The sequence below is a fragment of the Uranotaenia lowii genome, chromosome 3 (genome assembly GCF_029784155.1).
Source record: "Uranotaenia lowii strain MFRU-FL chromosome 3, ASM2978415v1, whole genome shotgun sequence".
Taxonomy (NCBI): Eukaryota; Metazoa; Arthropoda; class Insecta; order Diptera; family Culicidae; genus Uranotaenia; species Uranotaenia lowii.
In genome coordinates this window covers 60,199,804-60,214,556 of record NC_073693.1, presented here as the reverse complement: position 1 = coordinate 60,214,556, position 14,753 = coordinate 60,199,804, and positions in this window count along the sequence as shown.

Genomic DNA, 14,753 nt, shown 5'->3' with positions numbered 1-14,753 from the left:
AATGATTTTTTTTTATTGCGAGCAGTTTGAGTCTTTTTTCCTCTATCTGAGAAAAGTCATTGAAAATTAGTATAAGGTTTTCATCAGTGCTTTAAGCACCTATTATATTGACGTTTAGAAAAAGTGTTATATTTTTCAAATCATACATTATTGTTATTATTATTTGTTAGACATCTACTAGCAACACCTGTAGTTCCCAATACCAATGAATTCATGTTGAGTTACATTCTGCGAATTAAATCGTCGTCTTATGATCAGAATGCCTTGATCAGCACAAAAATGATGCTGCGCAGTTTTGTAACATCATATTCTACACGTGGATGCTGATTTCCTTAAAATGTAGTCAGGAGGAAAATGATCCATATGAAGTTTTTGGGATTGCTCGCTCCATTTTCATTTGTTCCAAGTAAACAACAACTGTGATCAGTTATAATTTTGAAAGACAATATCATTTTTAGGAAGAAATACTATGTTTCGTGGGAAAAACTAAGTTAACTTTAAACTATCTAAAAGGACTCAAATATTTAAAGAACCCAATGCTCAATTACATCTTTTTAAGAGAACTTTAAAATGAAACTTGATTGATCTTCTTACTGAACAATATTATATCGACACTGTTAACTTCTCTTGATTCGAATACAATTTAAGATATTTCATTTTCATATGAATTATTCAATAAGAGGTCACAGTTAATGAGCGAGAATTGTGTCCAAACCCGTTATGAAAACTCGGACATTTGAATAAATAATATCTAAATCTTTTGATAAATGATAACCTTCGCAGCTGCATCTCAATAGCCACAACTAGCAGCTTCCTTCCATTCCATCGGAACGGTTGAAAGCTCTCTAGCAAGAAAAAAAAACCTCCAAAAACTTGCAGCCAGAGACCAATTCTAACCAACTCGGCTTAGCTAAAGTGCAGTAAATCCAAATTCCCGAAGTGGTCATATTTCACCAGACAGTGCACTTTTTGTACCTTTTTCTGTTGCAATTGTTTTTTGTTGTTGTTCTTTCTGTTTTCGGCTTCTTGTTCGATTGCAATTGCTCTCACCAGCTCCACTCCAGCCAGAGCTTTGCTTCGGTTCGAAGCCGGAGAGCCGCGTGGAATGCGACATTCGGAATAAATGAATTTACAAATTCCACCAGTTACTCCGGGAGGGCTTGACCATTATTGCTTGGATTGGGAGTCTGTTTGGAAGTAGAAGGAACTGCCGCGTCGGGGGACTGTTAGTGGTTGTGTGGCTCGTGGCAATCGGTCGTCTGACCGTGGGGCCATCGCAAAACTTGGTCAACGGCTGATCCACACTGAGGCGTCGGAAGGAGCATTAAGTTTAGGTTTTGAAACTTAAAGAATTTGTCTCTCGAATTTTGCTTAGTTTTTTTAGAATTTGAAGAAATAAAGAGACAGTAAGCAAAAATTTTGAATCTTTTTTTCTATAACTTTTAAAAGTGGAATCTGTTAAGCCAAATCTGGTCATCAATTTTATAGCCCTACTAGCAGAAGATCCCAAGCCTATTTTGAGCTCAATCGGTCAACTCTGGAGGGTCACTCAACAACGCTAAAATTCTTACGAGCGTTTGAACTGATTATTCTGCAAACTTGATTCAAATGTTCTTTACCTAGGCATGCCGTTCGCAAAATATCCGTTCAAATTTATTCAATTTTTATTTGATCTGTTTCCCCACCGATGATAACAAACTGAGAAGGCTACATCACATACATCACATACCAACTCTATCTGTCCCCCTTATTCTGCGCCGCGCATGAGGTGACGATAGTCGAATCACCATAGTCACCCGATTCCAGTAGTCGTTTTAGGTGAGAAACGTCTTTTAGAATGAACTTTTTGAGTTCTTATCCTCATCTAGTAGTCAGCTGGGCATGAACCTCTATCACATCGGCTTCGGGAATAAGGTGACAAGACTCATGTGACTCCGACTCGACTCGACTATCGTCACCTCACGCGCGGCGCAGAATAAGGGGGTGGTTATCTACTAGAGATGTACCGAATAGTGGTATTCGGCGAACGGCCGAATACCGAATATTGACCTTTCCAACTATTCGGCCAAACGAATATTCGGCCGAATATTCGGTCGAATATTCTGTTGAGTTTTCAATAGAAATACTTCTATTTTTACTTCTATTTTCAATAGAAATCTTCTTTTTCTGCCATATTAATGCCCCTCATTTTTTTAAGTCTTTTATTTCCAACCAGATGTATCAGATCTCTTGTCGCTTCTAGGACGTTTAAGAGTTTGGGTTCCAGTGAAATCAGGGACAAAACATGCCAAAACAGGTGCCAAGCTTTTTGAAATTGCTTTTTTTTATATCGAATTAGATGAATGTCTAAGTTTTGCTAGATGTCATCAAAATAGTTGCTAAAAAGAACGATGTTCTTTAACCTTAAGCATACAATAATTTCTACGTCACGTGTATACACGGTCGGGTCTCAACGATTTTACGAAAAACTTGTAAAAAAAGGAAAATCTGAACAGAACCCAGGCATTATTTTCAAACATACAAGAGGAAAAAGAAAAAAAAACTTGAAATCAAAAGTTTTCATCGAATTACAACAGCAGTGTTCAAATCGTACTTACGAATAACACAAAATTTAAAACTTGCAAAAAGACATTTGATTCTTTATAAATTTGATATAGCAAAAATCCGGGGAAAATCCGGAAAGTTTAAAAAATTTGTGGACATCCCGGTCAGATTTAACTTTTGTTGAATTCTTTGTTTGTTTTTGCGCAAGTCTGGATATATCAAGAAAATTTGAAATAAATGATAATCAAAGTATAAAGCTATCTACAGTGAAAAATACACGAATACATCTTAAATGTTTTACTGAAAACATATTTTTTTAAAGTTTTTGGAGCATTTTCAACATAACTTTTGGATATTTTATAAATTATCCAACATCAGTTAAAAGAATTGGCAAATCTGTTCATGTATAACTTTAAAAAAATAAGTATTCGGCCTATTCGGCCGAATACCTAGCTCAACTATTCGGTGAGCCGAATATTCGGCTTAACGGTTTTTTGGCGGTATTCGGCGCCGAATATTCGGCCGACCGAATATTCGGTACATCTCTATTATCTACCTACCAGTTCATAGTAGTAGGCCCGTGCTGAACAAAAATTTGGTAGTGTTTTTCAAATGATCATGTTTTCCTCATACATGGACGGGAGGTTTATAACTATCAGGAAATATATTTATAGTTCATGATCTTAACTGCATTTTCAATGAGAATTTTCTGCATAGGTTTCGCTGTTATTGAAAGATTTGCAAAGATTTGGGTGATCAAAATTTCCAACTTTGAACCTACTGCTCCTATTTTGGTACTGAACCGGTACCTTTCATTGGACCTAGACCTAATATTCCGATAAAAAGCATAATTTATTTAAAAACAAAAAAAAAAATAAACAAATCTATTAAAAGTGTAATCTTCAATCAAATATTATTATGATTATGTATTATAGCTATTTAACGATTAAAAACACTTAAATTTCTGTTATTAAAGTCTGTTTCACATAGAATATGGTCGGATGAAGACTTTGTCTATCTCGGCTCACTGGTGACCGCAGACCATTGTCACCAGCCGTGAGATCCGGAGGCGAATTATCAGCGGAAGTCGTGCCTACTATGGACTCCACAAGCAACTGCGGTCGAGAAGACTTAGCCCTCGCACGAAGTGTAACCTGTATATGACGCTCATTAGACCGGTTGTTCTCTACGGGCACGAGACATGGATATTGCTCGAGGAGGACCTGCGTACACTCGGAGTATTCGAGCGACGAGTGTTAAGAACCATCTTTGGCGGCGTACAGGAGAACGGAGTGTGGAGGCGAAGGATGAACCACGAGCTCGCGCGCCTCTACGGCGAACCCAGTATGCAGAAGGTGGTGAAGGCTGGCCGGATACGCTGGGCGGGGCATGTTGCGAGAATGCCGGACGACTGTCCTGCAAAACAGGTGTTCGCTACGAATCCGGTAGGAACAAGACGAGCGGGGGCGCAACGAGCGAGGTGGTTAGACCAAGTGGAGCGTGATCTGGCGAACGTGGGGTGCCCGAGAAATTGGAGAACGGTTGCCATGGACCGAGTGAATTTTAGGAATTATGTTCGTCAAGTTATGTCGTGAGACGGAATACTATGTAAATAAATAAATAATGGTCGGATGAAATAGATCATTTCTCCGCATAGAAATAATGTACAACAAAAGTAAAAATATCATTTTGTAGGGCTTTTATTGAATTTTAAGGAAAAAAATACATAAAATTGATTCGTCAACTTTCCGGATGAATTTTGGAACTTTTTTTGTGATACCACCCATCATTTTCTGCACAGTACTGCTGGTAACCTCATTCGCCATCTTGTTCCACCACTTTTCCATTTGAGAGGGTTATTTCATGGTGCTGCCACATTTCTTCAGTTTGCCCTTAACTATTGCCCAATATTTCTCGATGGGACGAAAATCCGGACAGTTTGGTGGATTGATACTTTTTTTTTTTACAAAATCGATCTTGTTCTCCTTATACCACTTAACGAGACCCCGGCTGTAGTGGCAGCTTGCCAGGTCCGGCCAGAACTTGATCGGACCTTTGTGGGAATGAATGGCAAAACCCTCTTCTGGAGACATTCTTCTTTGTAAACATTTCCATTCATTGTGTTCCCAGCAGGCTTGAAAATTTTCATTCATTCATATGGACGGCGAAATTTATTTTGGATCACTATACCCAAGAAAATATGATCAGTCAAGCATCATGTCATGACAGAAATATTCCTATCATGTGAATGAAAATACCATTCATATTCACGTGAGATAAATAAATGTCACGTATGAGAAGAGTGAACAATGAATGAAATTTGGGAACCAAATGGAATCTTTAGAAAAGGCGCAGCAAACACTTATCCCTATTTTCATTTTTTTTTTAAATACTATTGCTAGTTAGCGTTTGTCATAATACAGCATATTGAAAATTAGCTTGGCAGCCAAAAATTGCACTGGTGATCTATATCATGACCAGTTTTAACCATCATGTTATGACCGAAATATTGGAGATCTCAATGATCGATGACATAATGGAAAAATCTTTCTTTATCAAAATAATCATTCATAGCATGCTTTCATTTCGAAAACAAATCCTAAACTAACGACATGTGAGGAAAAAATGGGTCACTAGTCGCAATTTTTGGCTCATGACTATGATATAATCCCGTCCCTGGTCCCCAGTGATGAAAATCTTAGTCTTCTTCCTACAACTACAGATCCCTTGCCAAATCATCAACTTACAAGCAAATTTATCTGCGAAAACAAACTTGAATCTACCCGCAACATTCCCTTTACGCTCCGCAAGGTAAAATTTGTTACCGGGTATTTGTCCAAAATCCATTTTGACGTAAGTTTCGTCGTCCATCAAAATGCATCCGTTGTACTTGGTCAACACTTTCTCGTACAACTTCCTTGCCTTGGTTTTGGCAACCAGGTTTTGTTCCAGCGTCCTGTTGGGGTGTTTGCTTGCATGATACGACCGCAAGCCTTCTCGCAAACAAATTCGTCGAGCTGTACTGTGGTCGCAAGGAGATTCCAGGATTATTGTGAACTATGTTCCACTTTTACGCCTGCTTTGTTTCGCTCGATCCACCGTAAGAGTCTCCCGGTAACGTTACAGCACCGAATTTACAGTCGATTTTGGATATTTCAGGAATTTCGCGATCTTTACCCCTGACCACGTCGGTTTCTCAACGTGAGTGTGCAAAATTTTCTCTCGCCTTTCACGTTCCATCGTCGATAACTTTTGACTGACTGCTTCAATCTTGATGAAATTTTCACCACTAAGTAAACAAACCATCCGAATCAAATCACTGTCAATTTGCGATAAGACAACTAGGGGCGCTGCAGTAAATGAAAAGATGCGACCAGATTCTATGTGAAACAGACTTTATCAACAGAACATCAGCTGTAATATTTTTTGTGTTTACTTACTTGCACTCACAGCACCTAATACATAATAATTGTATGAAATCGAAGCAATCTAGGTTATAAACAATGCAGCACCAACACGTGAAAAGGGTCTATGTTCATTTACGACGTTTCGAGGAAAACGCGTTTGAAAATTTTGCAATCTTTTTAAATCGCTAATTAAAATTCACGAGGAATCTCCCAAGTCTTTATGGTCAAAACGGTGCGTAGGATCATTCTAAATATGTTTTTATCGATACGACGGTTTTATCATGTAAAAATAGCTCGCAATTGTTTATAGACCCTAGCTGGAGTATGAAATTCGCCTAAATATTTTACACACCCTTCGCTTTGTACTGTTTTTCTCATACGTGTGAGTGAGATGGAGATAAAATTTCCCCTATTTTTTGACAAAGGCTTATGGTTCTTTCCTATGGGATTGAGTGAATAGCTTTCCGCATTCTTCCCTTTTTAGTGTTTTGCATCTAGACCGTTTGCGTTGTTGTGGAGTAAAGGGCGTATAAAACAATCTGTGTGAGGATAATGTAATTTTATGGCTCTAAATTTTTTAGATCCTTTACTCAAACTGCATTATAAATCTTACGAAAAATGAAACACTAAAAACGGGTTTTGTGTTAAGTAGAGCATATATTAGGCTATTTGAATCCACTTAAAACCGGTTTCGTTTACTTTGTCTTTTATACCCTTTTCACATGTTGGTGCTGAATGGTTAGTTGTAAGTGAAAACTTTTCACTTTAGTTCAGTTACAAACCACAAAGACCCTTCTTCAAACCATCCTGAGTCCTTAATAATTCAAGAGGATATGGGCTCCCCTGCTCGTACTGTTTGCGGAACTCCGCAGTTCCAAAGTGAACCTGACTTTCAACACTGGAGTTTCCGGGTTAAAATATAGCTGGATTCGGTCGGCGCCCTAGAAAACCTGACGGGGAATGCACCTCTATGGCTATCGAGAGAACCAAGTTTGAAAAAGCGGACAAAAAGGCAAAGGCTTTGATTGTTGGTTTCCTTGCCAATGAATGTCTGGAAGTGATCCGGGAGAAATATACAGCAAAAGAAATGTGGTCGGCACTGGAGGCGACGTTTGCGACAAAGTCTATCGGAGCGCAGCATCTCATCCGAAAGCAATTGAACCGTTTAAAGCAGAAGGTGAATGAGCCGTTAAGGCCAATTTTTTTAGTATTTGATGACCTGGTCCGACAAATGAAGACGGCCAGTGCAAGAGTTGAGAGTCATTTTGTTGTTCCAAACGTTGCCAGATTCATTTGATCCCCTGGTAGCGGCGCTAAAAAACATTCTGGAAAAGGATTTGACAATTGACGTTGTCAAGCAACGCCTACTGGCCGAAGATATGAAGCGAATGGAATGAAGCGAAAGTCATGGAGAACTGGAACTAGCTGCGTTTTTGGGTGAGAAGCCATCCATCCAAGTTCCAGAACAAGTGCACAAGTGCGGAAAGCGTGGTCACCTCAAGAAGGATTGCCGCCTGAAGATCCTAAACTTGATTCAACCAATCACCATTAACGTGGCGGAGGATAGAGAATTGATTGCCGATCGTAAGGCTAGAGAGATCAATGGCGAGAGCAACAGGCAGTTTCCCATTAGTATAAAGGAGGTCTTCTACGTTCCAGAGCTACGCGACAACTTGGTGGTCGGTGAAGAGATTGACAGCGGCAGTCCTTGGAGATTTTTCCGAAAAGATTGCGTATCTGAAGAAAGAGGGACATATCATCAGCACGGCTTATCTCATCATAAAAGACTAAAAAAAGAGGTTTTGTTCTAGAAATTTCGAAAAAATAATATCAATTTGTGGCTGTCCTATATGAAATATACCTGAATAACAGTCCCATATGTGAAATACCACGGATTTGGTTACTTTTCAATGTTTCTTTCGGCGAAACATTTTTTTAACTCACTTGATGTCGAATGATGCACACTAGTTTTCGAAGGCAGGTCTGACTTTCTTAGGAATGACTTCCTGAGCGAAAAACTATCGGATGCAATCAAAAATCGTAAAAAGATTCAACTTAATTCATGATTATGGAATTCATGATATTTTTTTGCAATTATATATATCTTTTTCTGACAATTGCATTTAGAAGTTCAAAAATGATCAAATTTAAGTCTTAGAAAGTAGCTTGGTGAGAAAAATATATTTTGTATGGGACTGTTATGCTAGTAGATTCGAAAAAGGTTTCAAATATGGTCGATTAACAGTCCCATAATGAATAAAAATGGTGCTCTCGACCTTACCAATAACCCAATTTCGAAAATTTCAGGCCTAACGATTTATTATGACAACCTAGAAACGATTTTTGTTTATGCTGAAAGTGGTGGTCACAATTTAAAAATATATTCCAAAACAAAAAAAGCTGATTGTCTCGCTTGCTTTTTTTTTTTTTTTTATTTTTTTTTTTTTAAATATGTCTTTATTTGTACCAATTCATCATTATATTTATATTACATTATTAGATTAAATTAGGTGTTCAGTTCAATGATGAACTGTCCAGAGCCCTATAGTTTATTAATCACTATAATTTATTTATTTGAATTAATTTTGCTGAGTGCAATCAAGTATTTTTATGTAGGAGAACATCCTGTAATGTCAAAAAAATATTTTAAACTTACTACTAAAAACTAAGACTATCCTATATTAAAACTAATTATAGAGAGAACGAATCTCTGCGATGGAAGACTGCATCGATTTGCCTCTGAAGTTGGAGATGATTTTGTTGGCCATCTCTTCGATCGATTTAATGCCCGCAATCCGATGAAGATCTTCGGTGCTGTGCCAGGGTGGAAGCCGCAAAATCATTTTCAGAACCTTGTTCTGAATCCTCTGGATGGCCTTCTTCCTCGTCGCGCAGCAGCTAGACCAAATCGGAACTGCATATATTATCGCTGGTCGGAATACCTGTTTGTAGATTAACATCTTATTTCGCAGACACAACCTGGATTTCCTGTTGATGAGAGAATAAAGAGATTTAGTATATTTATTACACTTAGATTGAATATCTTCAATGTGATTTTTAAAACTAAGATTCCGATCAAGTGTAAGTCCCAGGTACTTCACGTGATCAGACCATTCTAATGAAACCCCATTAAAAGTTATGGAATGATTTTCATTAGGTTTTAAAAATTGAGCTCTTGGCTTATGGGGAAATAAAATAAGTTGAGTTTTGGAAGCGTTAGGAGAAATTTTCCACATTTTCAAGTAATTCAAAAAGGAATTTAGATTTTGTTGCAATCTACTGCGTACCACCCGTAAATTTCGACCTTTGGCTGAAAGCAAAGTATCATCAGCAAATAATCTTCTACCTTTTCCTTCTGGTACATCAGGAAGATCAGAAGTAAAAATATTGTATAAGATTGGCCCAAGTATACTACCCTGAGGGACACCAGCTCTAATGGGTATCCTTTCAGAGCATGAATTTTGATAGCTTACTTGTAAGGTTCGGCTAGTCAAATAATTTTGAATAATTTTGGTGAGATATACAGGAAAATCAAATCGAGCTAATTTAGCTACTAAACCTTTGTGCCAAACACTGTCAAAAGCTTTTTCAATATCAAGAAGAGCAACACCAGTTGAATAACCTTCAGATTTGCTAGCGTTAATCATATTAGTTACACTCAAAAGTTGATGTGTAGTAGAATGTCCATGACGAAAACCAAATTGTTCATCAGGGAAAATAGAATTCTGATTAATGTGAATCATCATTCTATTCAAAATAACTCTCTCAAATAGTTTACTTAAAGAAGGGAGCAAACTAATTGGTCGATAACTCGAAGGCTCTGAAGCATTTTTTCCAGGTTTTAAAATTGGAGTTACTTTGGCATTTTTCCATTTATTTGGAAAATAAGCCAAGTGAAAACATTTATTGAAGATTTTAACTAAAAAATTTAAAGTGCTTTCAGGCAACTTTTTAATAAGAATATAGAAAATCCCATCTTCCCCTGGGGCTTTCATATTTTTAAATTTTTTGCAAATCAATTTAATTTCATCAATATTTGTCTCATGAGAACTTCCAAATACATTTTGTTTAGAAAGAATATCATCAAATTCAAGGGAAATTTGAGCATCAATTGGACTTACAACGTTTAAATTAAAATCATGAGCAGACTCAAATTGTTGGGCTAATTTTTGAGCTTTTTCTGCATTCGTTAAAAGAAGTTTATCCCCGTCTTTCAAAGTAGGAATTGGCTTCTGGGGCTTTTTCAGAATTTTAGTTAATTTCCAAAAAGGCTTTGAGTAGGGTTTTATGTCCTCTACTGCTTTGGCAAAGTTTTCATTACGAATGAAATTTAAACGACGTTTGATCTCTTTTTGAAGGTCGCAATAAATAAATTTCAAATAAGGATCCTTAGTACGTTGATATTGGCGTCGACGATTGTTTTTCAGTCGTATCAAAAACTGAAGATCATCATCAATTAAAGGTTGATTAAATTTATGTTTAACTTTAGGTATTGATGCGGCTTTAGCATTGACTATTGAAATTGTCAAATTTTCTACAGCCAAATCAATATCTTCTATTGAATTAAGTGGAACGTTTACATTCAAATTACGTTCAATAAAATTCATATATCGCTCCCAGTTAGCCTTTTGAAAGTTAAAAGCTGATTTTAAAGGGTTTTCAATGGGACTTTGGGATAAAGAAAATGTTACTGGAAGGTGGTCTGAATCGAGGTCCGCATGAGTAACTAATTGACTACAATGCTCGCCTAAATCCGTTAGAACCAAATCAATTGTGGAAGGATTTCTAATCGAAGAGAAACAAGTATGCCCATTAGGATATTCAACAGTATAATAACCTGCAGAGCAGTCGTTAAATAAAATATTTCCATTTGAATTTGATGAAATATTATTCCAAGATCGGTGTTTTGCATTAAAGTCACCAATAATAAAAAATTTAGATTTATTTCTGGTGAGTTTTTGTAAATCTCCCTTCAAAAAATTTTTCTGTTCACCGCTGCATTGGAAAGGCAAATATGCGGCAACAATTATAATTTTCCCCATAGAAGTTTCTAATTCAATTCCAATTGTTTCTAAGACTTTTGTATTGAAAGAAGGAAGAAGTCTAAATTTGAGACGACTATTGATGACAATAGCTACACCCCCACCTTGTCGATCAAGTCGATCATTTCGTAAAATTTTAAAGAAAGCATTGCTTTTCAAGTTATTGTCTGGCTTTAAAAAAGTTTCAGTGATGGCAGCAATATGTATGTTTTGAGTTTTCAAAAATAAAAAGAACTCGTCTTGGTTAGCCAGCAAAGATCTAGCGTTCCAATTCATAATATTTAAACATCTATTTGGATCCATGAGGGAATCGCAAAGTCATAATAATTTTGTTAGCATAATTAAAAGAAGTTTGGAAAGCTTCAAACATTGAATTTGCTTTCAACATAAGTTGCATCATTTCCATTAAATTTTGATGCAAAAATTTTAATTTTTCCTCAGTAATCTCACCCAAATCAACAAAATTGTTAGGATCAGAAAAGGAAGGAGAAGAAAAAGTATTTGAATTTCGGGGATTTTCCCAAGCCTTCGCATGAACGTTGAGACTTGGTTTTTTCCCATTTTTATTAGTTAAACCTGAAGAAGGCAACCCATTTTCAACCACCTCTGAGAACGATAAACAACGAGTCTGTGGCGCAGAATCAGCCCAGGTAACATTAAAATCATTTCGGGTATTACCCAGCCGTGATTCCAATGTAGACCGAGGCTGACCGCGAACAGGCAGGTTGTTTGCCGGCCCGACGTGTGAAGACGAAAAAGAGGAAGGAGGAGAAGAAACTTTTCTGGAAACTTTGGGATTTTTCCTAGAAGCAATAATTTTTGCCCTGATGGGACAGTCTAGCGAATTCGAGGAATGATTACCTGCGCAATTTGCACACTTAAAAAATTCTGTTTTTGGCTTATCACCACCAAAAAGGCATTTAGATTTTTCATGATCGAATGAGCCGCAAAACATGCATCTGGCATTCATTCTACAATTTTTAGTGCCATGACAAAAAGCTTGACAACGACGACATTGCGTAATATTTTGAAGAAAATTGGTAGAAGATTTACGAAAAGGTTCGAATTTGACTCGACAATGAAACATAAGACGAGCCTTTTCAAGAATTTGCAAATTATTCACCTGATCCTTTTTAAAATGGATCAAATAAAGTTCAGGAGCAAAACCAACACTACTGGTATTATTCGTGTTGGTTCTTTTCCTCATTTGAATTACTTGAATTGGAGAAAAACCTAACAAAGAATTTAATTCATTTGTGATCTCATCCGGTGTCTGATCGCCGGTGAGACCACGAAGTACAACTTTAAATGGACGATCACTTCTTGTGTCGTACGTAAAAAATTGGTGTTTTTTATTATTCAAATAATTTAAAACCTTTTGAAAATCATTAAAAGATTCCGCCAATATACGAGCAGTTCCCCTTCGACCGATCTGAAAAGAAATCTTCACATCCTTGACGGAAGTGACGATTTCTTTTCGAAAGGCATTGAAGTCAGGAATCGTGACCGTTATTGGTGGAATCTTTTCGTTTTTAAGAGTATAAGAAGAAGAAGGTTTCTTAGTACTCTTATCAGAATTAAATATGAATATTTCCTCATCACCGATGTTATGAAGGACATCGAATGAATTGGAAATTTCAACTTTTTTGGGCGATGGACCTGAATTAGGTTCGGCAATCCGTTTTCTACCGGCCCTTGAGCCGGCCGATGACTTCCCCATGCTGGAAAGAAGAGAAAATATGAATAAAAGAAAATGAAAATAATTTTAGCACTGAAAAGTGCTGATTGAAAAACAGGTAAGCAAAAAATAAATAATGTAAAAATGTTCCTGCAGGTACACAGCAACGATACGATGCTCCGGCGTACGTGTTGACGGCTCAACGGTACAGATGGGTCTCGCTTGCTTATTTTTGTATATGGGACTGTTATGAAAGAAGGGGCAGCTTAACTGACTTCATGTTATATCCAAAAATCTATTAACGTATTCGTTTATACCCAGTTTTGCCCCAGGTCACAACAAGTTATGTATATTTTACTGTCATTTTTAAAAGTTAATGCGCTAAGTTTTGCCTCCGTAATTCCCCCGATTTGATTTAAAATGGACGGTGGAACACTGAAGATTCTTGTGTGAGCGATCGAGGTAGCAAAACACTGACGACGAATTGTGTTCGTTTTAGTATGGTAAACCTCAAAACTGGGCGAATGTAGAAAACGAATACGGTAAAAGTATCATATTTTCATGATTTCACAGCCTGGGCTGGCCATACTGAGCTCTTTGATTATTTCTACAACATTTGTGCCACCTTCTCATACTTTTTTGATCAATGGGAAAGGATTTTGGTGTCCTATGTAAAGCACGTCTATATTTTATTATTTTAATCACATTTTTGTGATCCCAAACACAGGGACTGAACCTTCTACTATGGGCATTGATTATGCTTCACAATGATATTTGATCGAAAAATAAATAAGTACCATAGTATATGACCAGGTTGTAAAAGCAACATTCCCATTATTAGTTATATCACTTAAACAATACGATACTCAGAATTTTGGTTAAAATTTAAAGTCAGTTTTGCTGCAAACACTCTACAAAGCACGAAAAAGTAGTGTTTTTTACCTGCTTTGGTAAGTTCTTTTGTTTCCATGTTGTTAGAAGTGCTTGCTATCTCCATATGTGAGTGCAGTTGTTCCACCATTGTTTGTTTTCGATGCAAAAAAAGAGATTTATTGTCATTATTTCTTTCATAACTCTTCAAGGTGTTAATGGCCCACTTTGGTGTCTTCAGATGAAAGTTGCATCATAAATTGAGCTATACAATGGTATTTTTTGCAAAATATTCGGTGGTGCAGACGGTACTTTTAGACGCCATTTAAAGTTTATTTACAACTTTTCATGTTGAAGGTCATTATTTAATTTTTTTCAACTATTCTATTTGGAAAGCTGATAAAATTTCAATGCATTTTGATGTGCTATTTTATAATTTCCGTTGAGAAACAACAGAGTTATGTAGCTTTGAAAAATGGTTATTTTTTATTTACAAAAAAATCTTATCGAAGCTAACTCAAAAAATAAAAATGTTGAAAATCTGAAAAAATACATGAGTTTTTAAGTCGCAAAAATGAACCAAATTTTCAATTTTGGGGAAAATCTGAAGACCCCCGGTGCAAATTGTCAGATAATAAAAAAAAAATCCCCAGGAGTTTAACCCGTTTAGGTCATTCTTTCTCGGAGACTGACGATACCCGAGCGCTCCCTTCGCAATTAGGCCGAAGGCCAAATGTTGCTGAGGTGCAGCGAACGGGAGCGCAAGCTCCCCGGTAAGTTTTTCGACTTCTTTACTGGGTTAAGCGCAAATTCTGTCGGCTTGCACATTACAGACGTTCCGGAAACCATCAAAGATGTCATGACCAGAGACGACCGTGAGAAAAGGCCACGTGCTGTGAAGGAAGAACTGAAAGCCAACCGTGTGTGGAGGCTCGAAGCTTGTCCACCGGATATGAAATCACTGACGACGAAGTGGGTCGTCCGAATGAAAGGGAACGAGAACAGCCAAGCAGTACGATACAAGGCATGCCTCGTGATTATAGGGTACCTGCAACCCGCTGGAGTGGACATCGTCGGATGGTCAAGCTCACGACGATTCGAACGGTTTTTGTGGTTGGAATACGCTACAGGCTCGTATTCCACCAAATGGACATCAAAATCTCCATAGAAAAAACACTCCAACTGAGCCGTGAAGGTTTGTCAACAAAGGAA